The sequence below is a fragment of the Cavia porcellus genome, unplaced genomic scaffold, assembly GCF_034190915.1.
Source record: "Cavia porcellus strain 051 isolate PalLab524CR breed Dunkin Hartley unplaced genomic scaffold, mCavPor4.1 scaffold_27, whole genome shotgun sequence".
In the NCBI taxonomy this organism is placed as follows: Eukaryota; Metazoa; Chordata; class Mammalia; order Rodentia; family Caviidae; genus Cavia; species Cavia porcellus.
In genome coordinates this window covers 46,875,434-46,891,194 of record NW_026947510.1, presented here as the reverse complement: position 1 = coordinate 46,891,194, position 15,761 = coordinate 46,875,434, and the positions used below count along the sequence as shown (strand labels likewise).

The 15,761-nt window shown below is 40.5% G+C and overlaps 1 protein-coding gene across 1 annotated transcript in view; it reads left to right on the top strand.

The window, feature by feature from the left end:
- St8sia1 (ST8 alpha-N-acetyl-neuraminide alpha-2,8-sialyltransferase 1) overlaps nt 1-15,761 on the top strand; it is a 139,770-nt gene that overhangs the window by 50,351 nt on the left and 73,658 nt on the right. The gene's annotated exons all lie outside the window — the stretch shown is intronic.

Below are 15,761 nucleotides of genomic sequence, written 5' to 3'. Positions count from 1 at the left end.
AATTCAGCAAAATAGTCACTCATCCTCTAACTCAGATTGTGTATCTATACCTCTATACTTTTCTCCCAGCAGCTTAATACATGTTAGTCAACATTATTATTCCTATTATCCATCTGCCTACCTTTATTCCATACTTTTTGTTGTTGGTGCTAAGATGCAATAGAAGAAAAACACTGTGTATGTGGAATGGTAGCAGGTTCTGTTTGGGGCAGTCTATCCAAAGGAGCAGGCTGTGGCGTCACGGGGTACTCTGAAGAGCCACGTTGGAGCTGTGACTGCAGTTAGCAAGTTGTTTCTTATTTGGATCAGCAACTTCTGAGAGGCTCGTGATCAAGTTTGTTCAACTCTGCCACGTACTGTGCTTACCTGCATAACTATATCTTAATACATTACAGTTTTCCCAAAGTCCTTCAGTGCTGATCCCACTATCATCTTGTGAGTATATGAGGCGCAAGAAATTTTTTTATTTTTGTGCTGATGTATTTGGTTCCCACTTAATAGTGATTTTTGTTTTCGTATACTGTGTTCATCAGGGGTTTCCTATATAAATGCTTTAACTCTTATATAGAAATTTTAAAGAGGAGAGAGAGAGAGAGACAGAGACAGAGACAAAGAGAGACAGAGAGAGACAGAGAGACAGAGAGAGAGAGAGAGGAGATTGGAGAGGATATGTGACAATGTTTTTCACTTTCACTTTGAGAATACCAGCTACATCCTTGGGGTTAGGGTTTGCTTTTTCCTGCTTATAAGGACTGTCCCTCTAAAGCTTGCATGGTGCAGGGTTTTCAGGTATTGCTGAGAAAAGTCTGGTTTGGCCTAAAATACTTTACTCAGGAAGGGCATGAATTTCCTTGTAGAAATGAGAAAGGAGAGTAGCTGGAATGTTAGAAACCACGTCTGTGCTGGTAGAATCCAAAAAATACTATTTTGGTGTCATGAAAATATAGCTGGCTTGCCATTCTGTACCACTGTGCTGAATGGCCACAAACCCATCTTGTGTCCTGAGTATTCACCCAATGTCATATGTGAAGAATCACGGAATGTCGTCAGTGCATCCAACCTGGACACTCATTTCTATCTGCTTCGTGTGGCCATAGGGTCCCTGTTGGGCCTGGGCCTGCAGTGTCCTTGGCTCGTGGGGAGGTAAGTAGGACATTTGGAAGCAGTTTGTCAAAATGGCCTTGTTAAATAAAAATACTCATTTCCTCCTCTTCATAGTAATGTGCGTATTAGAATTTTCTGAGCTCCTCGGGCGAAATTTGAATCATACCATATAACAACAATACTGTTGTAAGCATTTTCCCAAGCAAATACTTTTCCAACAGGAAGGAAACTAAGGGACTGTTGTTTGATAAGCACCGATCTTTGCCAGCTCTCAATGATATCGTTAGGCTTGCTTCTGACTGATTTGGAATAGCAAAGTGACCACCTATTGAAGCCAAAAGAGGTTTATTTGTCTCACGCAGTAAGGAATTACAGAGTGAGTCATTCAGGGACGGGATGCCAGTTACAAGGTACCATCAAATGCTGATCTCTTACCTCCCACCCATTCATCCTTAGCTGATGCCCAAGGAAATGGCCAGTTTGGGTCCAGGAGTCCAGCCGAAAGAAGGAAGATACAGAACAGGAAGTCCTGATGGTTATCTGCTTCTGTGTCTTTGGTTGTGACTGTCACATGGGCTTATCTTGCAGCAAGACAGGTGACAAGTCCAACATTTCAGCTCTAGGAAAATGCACCAAATATGCCTTCCTGTACCATCTGCCTCAGTTTCTTCATATGTTATCTCTCACAGCAACTCTGTTTGGTTGTTGGAGGAGTTACAAGCTTTATTCATGGGAGCAGAGGTGGTAGGTTGATGGGCTGTGGGTGAGAAATCTGACCTGATTTCAGAGGTTTTTTATTTTTATCATCTTGTTTATTTCTTTAAAAGATCTGGGTACTACTGGGTTAGCTGTTCATTATATCATTCAGTCACTTTGAAATCACTTTAAGGATTTTCATTTCCATTATAAGAATAGACTTAGAAGAAATGGAGAAATTGGTTTTGCAGCTATTCAGGGAAGAAATAGACTACATATAAATATGCAAGCTATGGGATCCTGTAGTTTACAGTAGTGTCTCTTTTGAACTCCCTAGCAGCCCATATTGAAAAGAGAAGTAACAGCAGTTTGATTGTTTTGATTTGGTTTTTATAAGAAGAAATTCAGGTTCTCGGATGGAGGCAAAATTATCCTTTGTACTTTCCTTCTTCGTTATAGAAATTCAGAACACTGTCCCACTACTATTGAATAATTCAGGTAATTTACACTCTCATTTCTGCTGATTGCCAACATTAGAGAACTGTGGGGAGCAGAATCTAAAGATCTGTATTCTATGTGTTACCGTCACCGTGGTGACATTTGTGGCCCTGGAGAAGTTATGTTACCATTTCTGGCCTAAATTTTATAATGTGCAAACTGTGATGAATACTACCCTGTATTCATATTTCAGTACTATTTTGAGAAATGAAGTTAAATTAGATTATAGACATAAAAGTGCTTAATAATAAATGCTCTGATCAAGGACATGAAAATATTATTACTGTCATTATTTGCCTCACATTTATGGGCATAAGAAATTCTCAGCATTTTGGCAATGCCAGGGACCAGAGAAGGAGAACAAAAATATCACTGGCAAAGGGGTTAAATCAGCTTTCCAGGAGAGTGAAAAGAAATAAATCTGCTGAGTTTGGGATTTAGGGTAATGCAAAGGATACTAGAGAATGGTATAGCAGTTGTGCCAAATGTACATTTCTGTCATTACAGTTGGAGAATAATTATGGTAAATTAAAGTACAATGTGAAATAGATTATTAATTTCCATTGAGTTACACTTCTGTATCTGAGGAATGGATTAATAACCACTGTTCTTCAGATTTCTCTGTCACTGTCACTGAGAAGGGGAGGCCAGCAGATCCTCACAGGGCTTCCTGGCATCTGTCAACTTGGTAGAAAAAAGAAAATAAACAGTTGAAAAGAATGTATGACATCCGTTACCCCTGAGTCACGTTTCATCCAGTAGGTCTGACAGGACTGATGACTTTTCTCAGGAGGTGTTACTATTCCAAGTAACATTTGCTTCTTAGGTTTAGAGACATGACAGGGTGCTTTCCTGTAGAAAAATCTGGTGTCTTCTTTGGTTAGTTTCTTCATCTTAGGTTTTCTTTTTAAAATTTCTGGCAAAGGCAATGGTGTAGGAAGGCATTTCCATCATATTGTGATTTAGTTTTGAGCATTTGTTTAGACACCAAAAAAGCCTGTTTCCTTTCTGCTATTGAAGCGCTCATTTGTAATTCTTCAATCTATTAGGAATCTTTTAAATGCTTAGATATATTCGCTTAACTTCCAGAGAAGTTTCATATCCACACTGACTGGATTTTCTCTGGCTTCATTAATTTAGTTAAAGGATAAAGAGGTACACGTAAGTACCAAACATTTTCTCAGATCAGGGCAAGACCTTCCTTCTGCTAACTGGTTGATTATTTTTAGATCACGTATGAGGTAGCACAGTATTCTCCTCATGACTCATGGGCTGAGTAAGCAAACCCCACCACCTTCAGGCTGCTGGTAGGCACACTGGAGAGACTGATCCAAAAGGTAGATTTTTCCATAAGGATAGGAGAAGGGAGAGAGAGAGAGATGCGCACACAGAAGTGAAAGTATCTGCAGAGGCTAAAAGGAAAGGGGTATTCGGAGTCTCACCACAAGAAACTGTTGGCCATCCCTGAGGATAAAAGGAATAATATCATGTACTATAGTATGCAGAACTCAGAGATGAAAAATGGACTGGATGGAGCTGAACTCAGAGATCAGGGTGAGATAGCAGTTGGCTTCAGATTCTCAGTCTCTGTTAGCAGCTTTTGGTGGCTGGCAGCTTCCAGAGGTGCTGGCGGAAGGAGGCAGTGTCTGGCTGGTGAAGCTTTGGGGATTGATCATGTAGCAGTGCAGGGACTCATGTGACCAAGATGAGGAGTCCTGCTCCTGGGGTCACAGCTGGACTGTTTTTGAAAACAAGGTGGGAAGGTAATTACTGTAATTTGGAATGAATGGGAGGCAGGAAGCTAGAAGGGTGATTTGTGGCTTTGTTTTGAAAATAAGACGCAGACCAAGTTACTGCAGCCACAACTCAATGCCAAGGCCAGAAGGCCAGTATGATTTGATGGTGATTCCCACACCTTTGCCTGGACATCCCTCAGACATTTCCCCAAGAGCCAAGATTCACCCACGGTTCCCAAGGCTCAATCTGAATCTGCTTCATATTTGGGTTCCTCATGGGGTAGAGGTTGAGAATGAGACGGGATAAAGCAGTAGAGCTTTCAGATGAAAGCATTAGGGTCCTATCTCTCCTACGTCCAGCTCTGTAGAGACTGACGACACAGAGGGGTGAAAATTAAGTGGAGGAGAGAGAACTGGATTACTTGCTAACCAAGAAGCCTGTCCAAAAAATAGGTCAGTAGGTAGATATTATAGAGAAATATAGGCAAGATTGAATACAAATCAAGATTTGTTGGCTGTAAAGAAAATATTGAAAATTCTTATGTATAGAATTGTTTTGCTGAGTTTAGTTTGCTTCAGATTGGATAGCTATATGCTAAGGAAAAAATAGATGGCAAGAGAAAGGAAATCATAAATTAAATTAATTTGGTAATTTCTTTAGCTGGGATGGTCTACTATTAATAGAGCAATGACTATCTTCTAAAGTATTCATTGTCTGATTATTTTTTTTAATTTAAAGAGAAAAAACAGACAAAAAGAGTAGAAATAATACAGAATTACAGAAAAATAAACAGTAAGAAATCACTAGTTGATAAGCTACATATTGTCATCTTAGAAATAGTTGTTCGGGTTACAAAATTAAAACATACAAAGTGACATTCAAATAGTGACACTGCCAACAGTTCTGCTCAATGATCCAGCAAAAACTAAGTAATATGGTTATTAGTCCTACACATTGGTTTTTTTTTATCTTAAAGAGGGTAAGATTAAACATACCAAAACAGAACAAAACAGTTCATAAAGAAACAATTTAAAGAAATACAGATTTCAAAGCAAGTCCACTGGAGATCTTCACTGTCTATCTTATTGTCTCTAGTTTTCTTCCGAATAGTTGTCCCCATTTTCATACACTTTAAATACATATGCATATCATAGAGCTAATCAAATCTTACAGGATGATGAAGGCTTTTAAGGTCTTCAAGACCTGATATTGGGGAAATCAATAGTGACTACCATAATGCCTCTCATTCTCTTTGTAGTAGCTGTCCTTATCTTTACATATGCTGAAATTGAACTTGAGACTAGACTAATATCACTCTGAACAGTGAATAATAGTATTGCTAGATTTTATATCATAACGTTACAGAATTAGCATTGGGTTTCTTAATGTCTCTTCTTTAGAGTATCTGTTCATTACATTGTGCATTATATAGTCTGTTCTCGTAAATAGTTTAAAAAATTCTTCCCATGTGTGAATTTCTACATGTATATCTATCCTCTCAGTATTATAGGGAAAAACAGATCATAACAAGACAACAAAACAAATTCCTAGAAAAACATGCAGTGAAAAAGACACATAAGACCACAATATTAGGTGATCTACCGTAGTTACTATACTTTCTCTTATTTTCAATAAACTTGTCCACATCATCGGGCTTAATATAGTTAAGCTTAGTATTACATAGGTATTACATAGCTATTTTTATAAAAATACAACTTTGAAGACATTGTAGGACTTGAAAGTGGTTAATAATCAAAACCGGTATGGATATCTTTTACATCTTGTCATCTTCAGAGTAGTTGCCTCTACTCTTAGACTTGATACTATCAAGCAAACCAAATTCAAATAAAATCAGCCAAGGCAAAACTGCGGTCTAACAAATCAACTTCAAATAAGATCAGTCATAGTACGGCAATGTAAGTAATACAGGGTTTCAGGAAGTTAATAGGGAATTAAGGATAGTTACCATGGTATAACCTGCTATTTTTGGGTTAGATGTTTGTACCCTGAAATCTGATATGGAGTGGACAGACTGGAACAAAATAAAATCAAACTAAACAGAGCAATAAGACTACTGTGACTTTTAAATCCTGATACACTATTGACAATGACCTCTGCCTTCCCTTTTTAGACTATTTTTCACTTTTCCCCTTCTCAGGATGCTTTATATATTTTGGGTCTCACTAGCCCCTTTAGTTTTTAGATTAGGGGGCCAGCCCATTGTCTATCTGAGTGTTGCTGAACCTTTCTACCCCTGAGCTTGATCTTGAGCTGTACTCCTTTACTTACTAAAGTCATAGGGTTTTCCTTCCTTCCAGCTGTGTAGTTCTACACTGCCCAAAAGTGTCATACCTTTCCAATCTATCTGCAGCTGCTGGATGAGTTGTCTCTATTTCTCTCTGGTTTCCTGTCACATATAGCATTGCTTTCTCATCTTTGACTTTCAGTTTATTAACTCTCTTTTGGGTTGAGTGTATTTCTTATTCAGAGCATCTCGATGGAACCTGCCTCCTAATCTACTCTGCCTGTTTCTTTTTTTTCTTTTTTTCTTTTTTATTTTAGTGTATCAAGTCTGTCTATATTAAAGCTTACTGTCTCTGCCTCATGTCTGCTACTCCACTTTACTGCCATAATTTGTCCACCCTACTCCCTCATTCCACTGTCTGCCCCATTCATTGAGGCCTCTCTGCCACTGTTGCTGGAATCCTGGTATCCCTTCCTCTCTCTCTCTGGAATGTCCTTCAGTATATTTTGTAGGGTTGGGTTGGTGGCCATGAACTCCCACAGTTCCTCCTTGTCTTGGAAACATCTTATTTCTCCATTAATTTTGAGAGAGAGTTTTCTGGGTATATCAGTCTTGGTTGCAGATTATTTTCTTTCAGGGCTTTGACTATTTTCCCCCAGGCTCTTCTCGATTTGAGAGTTTGTATTGATAAGTCTGTTGTTATTTGGTAAGTTTTCCATTGTAGGTAATCTGCCTCTTTTCCCTGGCTGCTTTTAGTATTCTGTTCTTTTGGTGGATTTCTGGAATCTTGATTATTACATGTCTGGGTGTAGATCTGTTTTGGTTGTAGGTGGCTGGAGTTCTGTATGCCTCATTTATCTGGATATCATTTCTTTTTCCTGTGCTTGGGAAGTTTTCCTTTATTATATCTGTGAATAGTGTTTGTAGTTCATTTTTGATTACTCCTTCTTCGCTCACATGTTTTATTCTTAAGTTATAGATCCTTTTGTTGTCTTCTAGCCTTTGAATTGTTTCTTCCTGGTTCCTCATTATTTTTAAGAGATCTTTTCTTTTGCGATCATATATCATAAATCTCTCTTCAAGTTTCAAAAGGCTAACTTAGTTTCTTTCAAGGCATTTTGCCAGTTTTCAGTGGAGTTTTTAGTTTCCTGGTAATCTCTTTGGATCTGTTTCATGTATTGTAGGTTATGTTTAAATTCTTCATCAAAGGTTTCTCTTTCTTTTCTGAGTTCCTCCGTTCTTCCATCTCTGTTCTCTTGGGAGGGGCTTATCATTTCTTTAATTAATCTTTTTATATCTTGCCTCTCTTGGATCAGAAGTACAGTTTTAAATTCGTCCATGAGGTCATGAAGGTATTTCTTTATGTCCGCTGATGCTGTGTCTAGTTTGGATGGTTACTGCACTGGTTCTCTTCTGTATTTACTTCTCCTGGGCTTATTTTCCCAGATTCAGCAGCTGGTGGTTTTTTTTTTGTTTTGTTTTGTTTTTTTAATTTCTGTCTCTTGTCATGTTTCTGGTTTCTTTCACACTGGTGTGCCCTGGGGATCTCTGGCCCTCTCCATATTGCTTAGGGTCTTTCCAAAATGTGCTGACTGGGGTTTTGCTGCCCTCCCCAGTTTGCTGTTATCTGAGGTACACGTAGGATTGCAGGGACTGTGCAGACTAGCCTTGAGCCTCTGAGCCAGTCTATCTGCAAGTTAGGCTGTACCTTGCGGATGTCACAGAGTCACAACAATTTTGTACCTGTTTATTGGGTTCCAAACAGAGGCATGGCTCAGCTGCAGCAGATCCCACCAGTTCTCTCTGCGCCAGGAGCAGCTGATGAATGTCACCGCAGCGCTGGGCTCTGCCCAACTCCAAGATGTCCTCCAGCCAGTGACAGCATCCATGGACTCAATCCCTAGCACTCACTGGGAATCAGTGCAGTTCTTCCTCTTTGGTACACTGCACACTGCACCATGTGTCTTCACTGTGTTCCCAGTGCAGCGAAGATTGGTTAGAAAACTGCATGGTGCCTGGCTTTGGCACCCAGGTGTATGGTCCTCTCCTGGTCTCCTCCAGCATGGCCAGGTGGTTCTGGCTGCTTCGCGGGTCCCCAGGACCCAATTTCCAGCACTCACCGAGAGCCAATAAAGCTTTCCCCTTGGATCCACTGCTCACTGTGCTGTGTCCTCCCATTAAAGGTCCGGGATTCGCCGACTCCCATTTCAGCAGCTGCGGTCTCAGCATGACTTTGGAGCATCCTGATTATTTTACTTGAATGTCTCTAATTCTAGGGTTCAGAGTACTCATCTGAGTAGTCTGGTATATGATACATTATATACATATTATATAAATTTCATATAGAATTATCTACTATCCAGAGAATAGCATAGTCACAAAGTAGTATTAATTAATTAGTTGTTAATTCTAATTTATAAATTTCCTAATTGGTTTTTCTTGTTGTAGCCTGACAGACACCTTGACTACAATACTCAAAATCAGTAAGAACTGAAATATCTTCTCATTTGCAGACAGATCCAGATGCCTGATACAGAGATTGTTGGAGGACTTTTTAAAATCCAAAGGCTAAAGATATTTATGGATTCAGAAAAAAACACAATACTATATGAGCCATAAAATTTAGTATGAGTGGAGAATCCGCAAAATAAAATCAAAGTGGAAATTAAATTTGAAATAAGGAGTTGATGCATTAGAAACCCTCTCTCCCCTGATCTTTGTTTCTTTATATTCTGTTGTTACCAGGTGATTCACAGTTTCCAAAATAAGATGTTTTTTTAAAAAATTCCTCCTCACCTGTTTTACCTGGCCAGAATGACCTTTGTTTTCCTATCTGATGACTTCTTTCTTACTTTTCAAAGTCTATCTAAAGCATCTTTATTTTTTGTACAAGCTCCCCAGTTGCCCCTTCTGAATTTCTACTTCCTGCCTGTATTGATTAAAAAATCTGTTCTTTTCTCTTCCCAAATTTGTATATGCAAGGTGTGATCAAAATATGTGGTAAATACTTAAAATTTAAAACTTATTACAGTAAAAGATGCATCGCCAAGCATCCCCCTCAAAATATTCTCTCTTGCAACAAATGCACCTGTCTTGATATTCTTGTCCCTTTTTTTCTTTTCTTTTTTGGGGGCGGGATGGTACCAGGAACTGAACTCAGTACCTCGCCCTTGCCAGTCAGGTGCTGTGCCACCAAGCTATATCCCCAGCCTTTCTCTTGCCCTTTTCTGAAGAAGCTCCAGAAGTCCTCTTTCAGGACTGTCTTTATGAGATGTGATCAATAAGTGTGGTGAATGCTTTTGCTGAGTCCTATCCGATGGAAAGGCAGGTATGTAAAAACACTAGGGTGTGGTGTCATCCATCTGTTTACCAGGTCTGACACTGTGTGACTTCCAGTTCCCCCCTAAGGTCAAAATGACCATGAAAGGCAAACATTTTGAATCAATTCTGGACATTGAGGCATCCAAAACAGCACAGCTGAAGGCACAGCTGACCTCCAGAACTGCTCCAGAGAGTGGCAAGAATGATAGGATAGATGCGTTTGAAGCAAGGATGGAGATTAATGATGGTGTGTCTTTTACTGTAATAACATTTTTAAACATTTAAATTTTTACTATGTTTGTCAGTGACACCTCTTTTTACTACAGTATTGAATAAGAAGTATTTGTTTGCATATTTTCTTCTGCTCAGACTATGGCCCCTGGAGGGCAGAACGTAACAACAATGGGTGGGTGGTCCTTGTACAACACTCTTTATACTGTCCTGGCGTGAGCTTGGTGTTCTGCATGTGGTATAGTGATCCAGGAGCAGAGTCTTACAGACAGCAGCAATGGAGGAAGGAGAGGTCCCAGATGCTAAGGGTGCTGTGTGCAGTGTGGATGGGATGTCAGCAGTATCCTCTTGGTTTTCAGAACTTTATCCTAGTCTTGTGATGACCTTGTGATTCTGTTACAGTGGAAACTCTTTTTAAGCATGAGTTTTGGAGAGGACAGTCAAACCACAGCAGAGCTGAAGGAAAGTTATCAAACTGTGTTGAAAATCTCTTTCCCATGCCTTTGTTTTATTTCCCACTGTTCTTTTCCTATCCTATTCTAAGTGACAGTGACCTCTTGTCTAGAATTCTTCAAAAGTCTTTTACTAGACTTTGTCTTGGTTACTTTCTCCTTGCTGGGGAAAAATACTTGTCTCCCATACATTAGAGGAGGAGAAGTTTATTTTGGCTCACGGTTTGTAGAGGTTTCAGACCGTAAAGGATTGGCTTCAAAGCAGGCTGACATGGAAGAGCCAGAAAGAACTCATGGCATGGCAGGCAGGAAGCAGAGCAAAGCTCAGCGGAAGAGAAGGGATTTGTAGCCCTTTAGACCACACCCACAGTGGCTCATCTCTCCTGACAGACATCACACCCAGCTATAAGCCCATCAGTGGGCTTAGCCAGTATCCCACTCACGATCCAGTCACCTCCCAAAAGCTCTGCCTGCGAAGCTTTGAGGGGATATCTAGAAACAAGTTTCTTGTATCTAAACTGGCCTTCTCTGCAGCCAGCCTGTGTCCCCTGTGGTAGCCTTGAGTCAGTCTTTTAAACGCAAGTTGGGGATCTTGCACTCACTTTGCCTAAAACCCTTGACTCCCTTCCCATTGATTTCAGGATTAAGAACTCCAAGAGAAAGACAGGCGTCTCTTCCACAGCTTCCAGCAACCATAGTGCTTCCCAGCCTCCCCCTGACCCTTCCCATGCAGCCTCGATGCCTTCTGTCCTCATCCACACCATGCTTTCTCCTACAGAGATTTCAACACATTGTGCCTTTTCCTGGCAGGCTCTTGCCTCCTGTTACTTGGATAACTTGCATTTATCCTTTAGCGCCTATTTGAGTGTCATTTCCTGGGGTGCAGGGGGTTCCTCACAGCACTAGGTGCCTCTCTCAATTATAACTTGGTATCCTGTTGTGTTTGATTCATAGCTCTTCTGCTCCCTGTCTGGGAAGCTTCCCATGGCTAGTATTTTATTTGAGGGAGTAGGGAGCCGTAGTATATCAGTGTTGAGCATCATGCCTGGGATGTGACAGAGATTGAACACATTTTAGTGGAATCAATGAAAAGATTGAATAGGACTGCTTGGTTTGGCCGCGTTCAGCCACCCCTGTATCCTGGGACACCCACGGCCTGTGTTTTGGTGTGAAGACTTGAGTTCATTATGAGACAGTGGAGGAGAAATCCCTGCATTATAAGCAATCAATTTGGGAAAGCCCCAACTGAAGCTTTTAGGAGGAGACTGGCAGTGAATAACAGGATCACAGCGAGCCCCTTTTGTTACTGGGCCACGTGTCACCCCTGTGGGCTTACAGATCAATATAAAGTCTCAAGTGTAAAAAAAAATCAATTTTATGAGACTGTGCAGGAGAAATTGCTGCTGTTTCTGAGGATTTAAAGTCACAGACAGAGATGTCAGCAGGCCAGACTGTGCGCTTCCTCCCTCCTCTCTCCAGAGCTAAATGGCAGAGTGACGAGCATGAGGCTGAGTTAACTCCTAGGTCTCTTTCCTGCCATGAGCTGGCATCAGCAGGCTTTGGAGCCCAGAGCAGGGGCCCTGCTGCTCTTTCTTTTCTTCAGTCTTCCCAGCCTCAGACAATCCTGCCCCAATTTCCCCACCAAAACAAACGAGTGGGATTTGTATTTTTAAATTAACATACTGCCTCCCTGGTTGTTTTCAGGCTTTCTTGGCTCAGCTGCTGGAAGACAGCATTCATTTTAGTCTTTGTAAGGCTATGGAGCCAATATGTTTGGGAAACAAGCCAGTCGATAAACCTTGAAGACAGCCTCTTGCCAGAGACAGTAATAATGTTTAACCCCTTGAAACTCACAGCAGGAAAAAGGTTTTCAGCCAGATTATAGACACTAGGCTGAATGAGTGTTGGGGACAGTTGCAACAGTCATTTTTGACTTCAGGACCTTGGGGCTTTTCTGGAATTAGGAAAGGATATAAGTAATCCCTCAAAGGACTTCTTCAGATTCTAATCACATTTCAAGGAAACGGTCCCTGAGAGAGAGAGAGAGAGAGAGAGAGAGAGATCTGCAGTCTTCAAAATTCAAACTATAAAAGGTCAAAAATTAAATGACAGTCCTTGACTTCTTAAGACATTTCGTAATTTTATTGCCAGCCTTTTGGGTGATGAACAAGTAGACGCAAGGAAAGATATTAAGATGAAGATTCGGGCTTAGGGAAGCGAACATTTAGGTATAAAAATGTATAGAACACCAGGTGGAGGAAGTGAGGGTCACTAGGCTTTGGGGGAAAAAGACAAACTGTGACCATATTGCTAAAAGTAGTGGTAGTAAAATGTCATGGTTTATGCCATGTCTTTAGAAAGAGGTGCCCGAAGGAAACGTTAAGTTTTGTGTTTTCGGTTATGTCTTAGTCGCTTTTCTTGTCACTGGGATGAAGTGCCCAACACCCACAACATAAAGGAGAAGTTTCATTTGGCCTCCTCTTGTATTTAGTCCACCGTTGGAGGGCTCCAAGGTGGAAACAGAATGGCAGAGGGGCGTGGGCAAAGGTGCTCAACCCAGGTCTTGCAGGGAAGCAAGAGAAGGGAGGAGCTGGGGACTAGGCTACAGTGACCTGGACCAGCCCCACCAACCAGGCCCCACCTGAGAATTTGGGGGACATTTTAGGCCTAAGCCATGACATTATACCCTCGAGGTCTTGATGTGTAGAAACTTCCTTTCACATTTCCCGTCTGGAAGGGTTCATAGTGCAGGGGCCAGGGAAGTCCTCGATAGGGAGGAGAGCCTGGGAATAGCAGCATAAAGGGGAAGAGACCAGGACAGTAAGAAAGCTGGAGCCTTCCCGCTTCTAACCCATTTCCTGATTAGGGGGGCAAATGCAGGCTGCTACCAGTGTTTGTTTAATTTGCAGCAATGGAGAATTACTGTATTTTAAGCTGGGCATGGTGGCACACACCTGTAATCCCAGCACTCTAGAGGCTGAGGCAAGAGGATCTTTGCAAATTTGAGATCAGACTGGGCTACAAAGTGAGTTCAGGGTCTGCCTGAAATGCTTAGCAAGACTCTGTCTCAAAAAGACAAAAAAAATGCTGTATTTATCTATGAGAATCCCATTACTCAAAAGAGGTTGCCCAAATAGAATGTCTTTTTTTTCCAGAGATTGTCGGTGTGCTAGAATGATACAAAAATAATAAAAGGAAAAACAATAATTAACTGGCGAACTTTGGGGGTGAGATTAGGGCAGTAATAAGTGAGTTGTGGCTGGGTAAATGCTATACCTACAAGGGCCACATCTACAAGTGAGTATTCTTGGGGCAAATGGGAAATGGCACCTTGAATAGTATATTTACTGGGTGATTTGTAAGTGTCAACCTTATTGTGGCTTCTAAGTGATACTTTTCCTAATTGTCATTTTATTTATTTCTTTTAATATCTCTGGAGGTAGTTTCTTCTATTTCCCCCCATTTTACAGCTGAAGAAACTGAGGCTGAGGTTCAGGAATCATCTCAAAGTGACATGTGGCAAAATCCTCTGCTGCTATAATCTGTATATGTAATTATTATATTCTCCTTCGCTCAGGGGTCATTTTGATGACTTGGGCACTTAAGAGCTGACTGAAGGAATAATTTTGGTATGTTAAATGTAAAAATGCAGAGTTTACATATGTTATTATTCCATCTGTCTATGAAGTTTTCTTTAATTCAAATGTGCTTGAGAAGCGCTGCGGATTACATTGGCCAGCCCCAAACCTGCCACTGCCAGTGCTTCTTGTGGGCTTGGCAGTGTGTTTAGTGCTCTTGAAAGAAAATCATCCTGTCTAATGCAAATTGGTTTTTTCATGCACTTGGTTAAGAGAGATGGGAGCCAAAGGATCCCTGAAAGCTAGTGCTGTCAAAATGAGAAAAGCTTCATTTTCTTAAGGTTCTTCTCGGAAGAAAAAGGAAACCTATGCATGTATGGGAAATGCAGACATAAAGAATCTATCCTGTCTCCTGTGGAAGGCAGCCTTGATTTTAAGAGAGATGAGGGCGGGGTAGGAAGTGAAGTGGGTGCCAGTGAGTAAACAGGAAAAAAAGACATTTTCATGAAGTTTCAAATATGTTTCCATTTGCTAATTATAATTTTATAGCCAGCACATATCCAAACAAAGCAATTAATATAAACTGCTTACAGCTCCTACACAAGTTTCTTAATTGAAATATATTAGCATATCTATTGAGAGGTAAAATTATATGGGACTTTTGAATTTAAATTCCACGTTTTTGTTTTAAATTAGAAATAATAGATACATTTATTAAAATAAATGGATTCAGTATCTAGGAATATAACATTTTAGGCAAAATGGCTGAGAAATATTGTTCAAAGTGAAATATATTAGGGAAAATCTGGCAAAGTGTTGGGTTCTTTGTGTTTCTGTAATTTAATTGAGTTTTGTAGATATACTGTGTAGCTATAGTTTGCTGAGAATTTACTATTGCTAGGCTCTTTGCTAAATGTTTTGCACGCATTGTCTGATGACCTCAAGCTATAAAGCTGGTATTATGGTCTCCATTTTACTTGTGGAAACTGAGGCTGAGAGATGTTACGTGACTTGTCTGGGATTTCTTAGAGACTGATTCCAAATTGTGATCTCAAGTCAGAATTTGAACTGAGACCCGCTGAAGCCTAAGTTTGCAAATCGAACCTTCGAAACTACATTCCCTTTTACTTAGATTCATTCATAACAAAACGATTATCATATAAGTACAGTATAATTAAGTCTTTTCCTTGGTATGCGTAAAATAGCTGTAGATTAGGTAAGTGAATTCCCATTTGTGTTTTTCTCATGGAAGAAGATTATCAGGTCTTCTCAAGGGAGGATTGAGCCCAGGCCTTCACCACAAACCTATCCTTTTTTTAAATGTGGGGGAAAGGGTAAAAACAGGGTCTATCTTGCCCAGGCTGGACTTGAACTTGTGATCCACCTATCTCCGCCTCCCACTATGCATGTTGAGTTGTTAATTTTCGTTGATGTTATCTAAGTTGTTTGAAGGAAGTCAGGTAAGAAAGTAGAGACCCAGGGGCAGGCATGCTGGTATTACAGTCATCTGATGAGTAACTGAGGAGTGTGAATCAAAACCTTAAATGTGTGCTTATAACCTAACCCAGTAATTCCATGTCTAAGGCTTCATCTTTTTTTTTTTGTCTTTTTCCTTTTTATCAGTACCAGGGATCGAACTCGTGACTGCCTGCTTGCAAGGCAGGCGCTCATGCCGCTGAGCTAAATCCCGAGCCCCCTAAGGCTTCATCTTAATTAACGGAATAATTGGACCAGCGTTCAGTGTAGCAGGGCAGTAGCAGCAGGAGAAATCTTTCTGAGTGGAATGGGTTAATGATGGCACCTCTATTGAAAGAAGGCCTTTCTCTGATGCCTTACATAAAATTAACTCTGTTGTTCATATCAAAGGAGAGAAATAGAGAGGGTTACCACCTCTCCCCC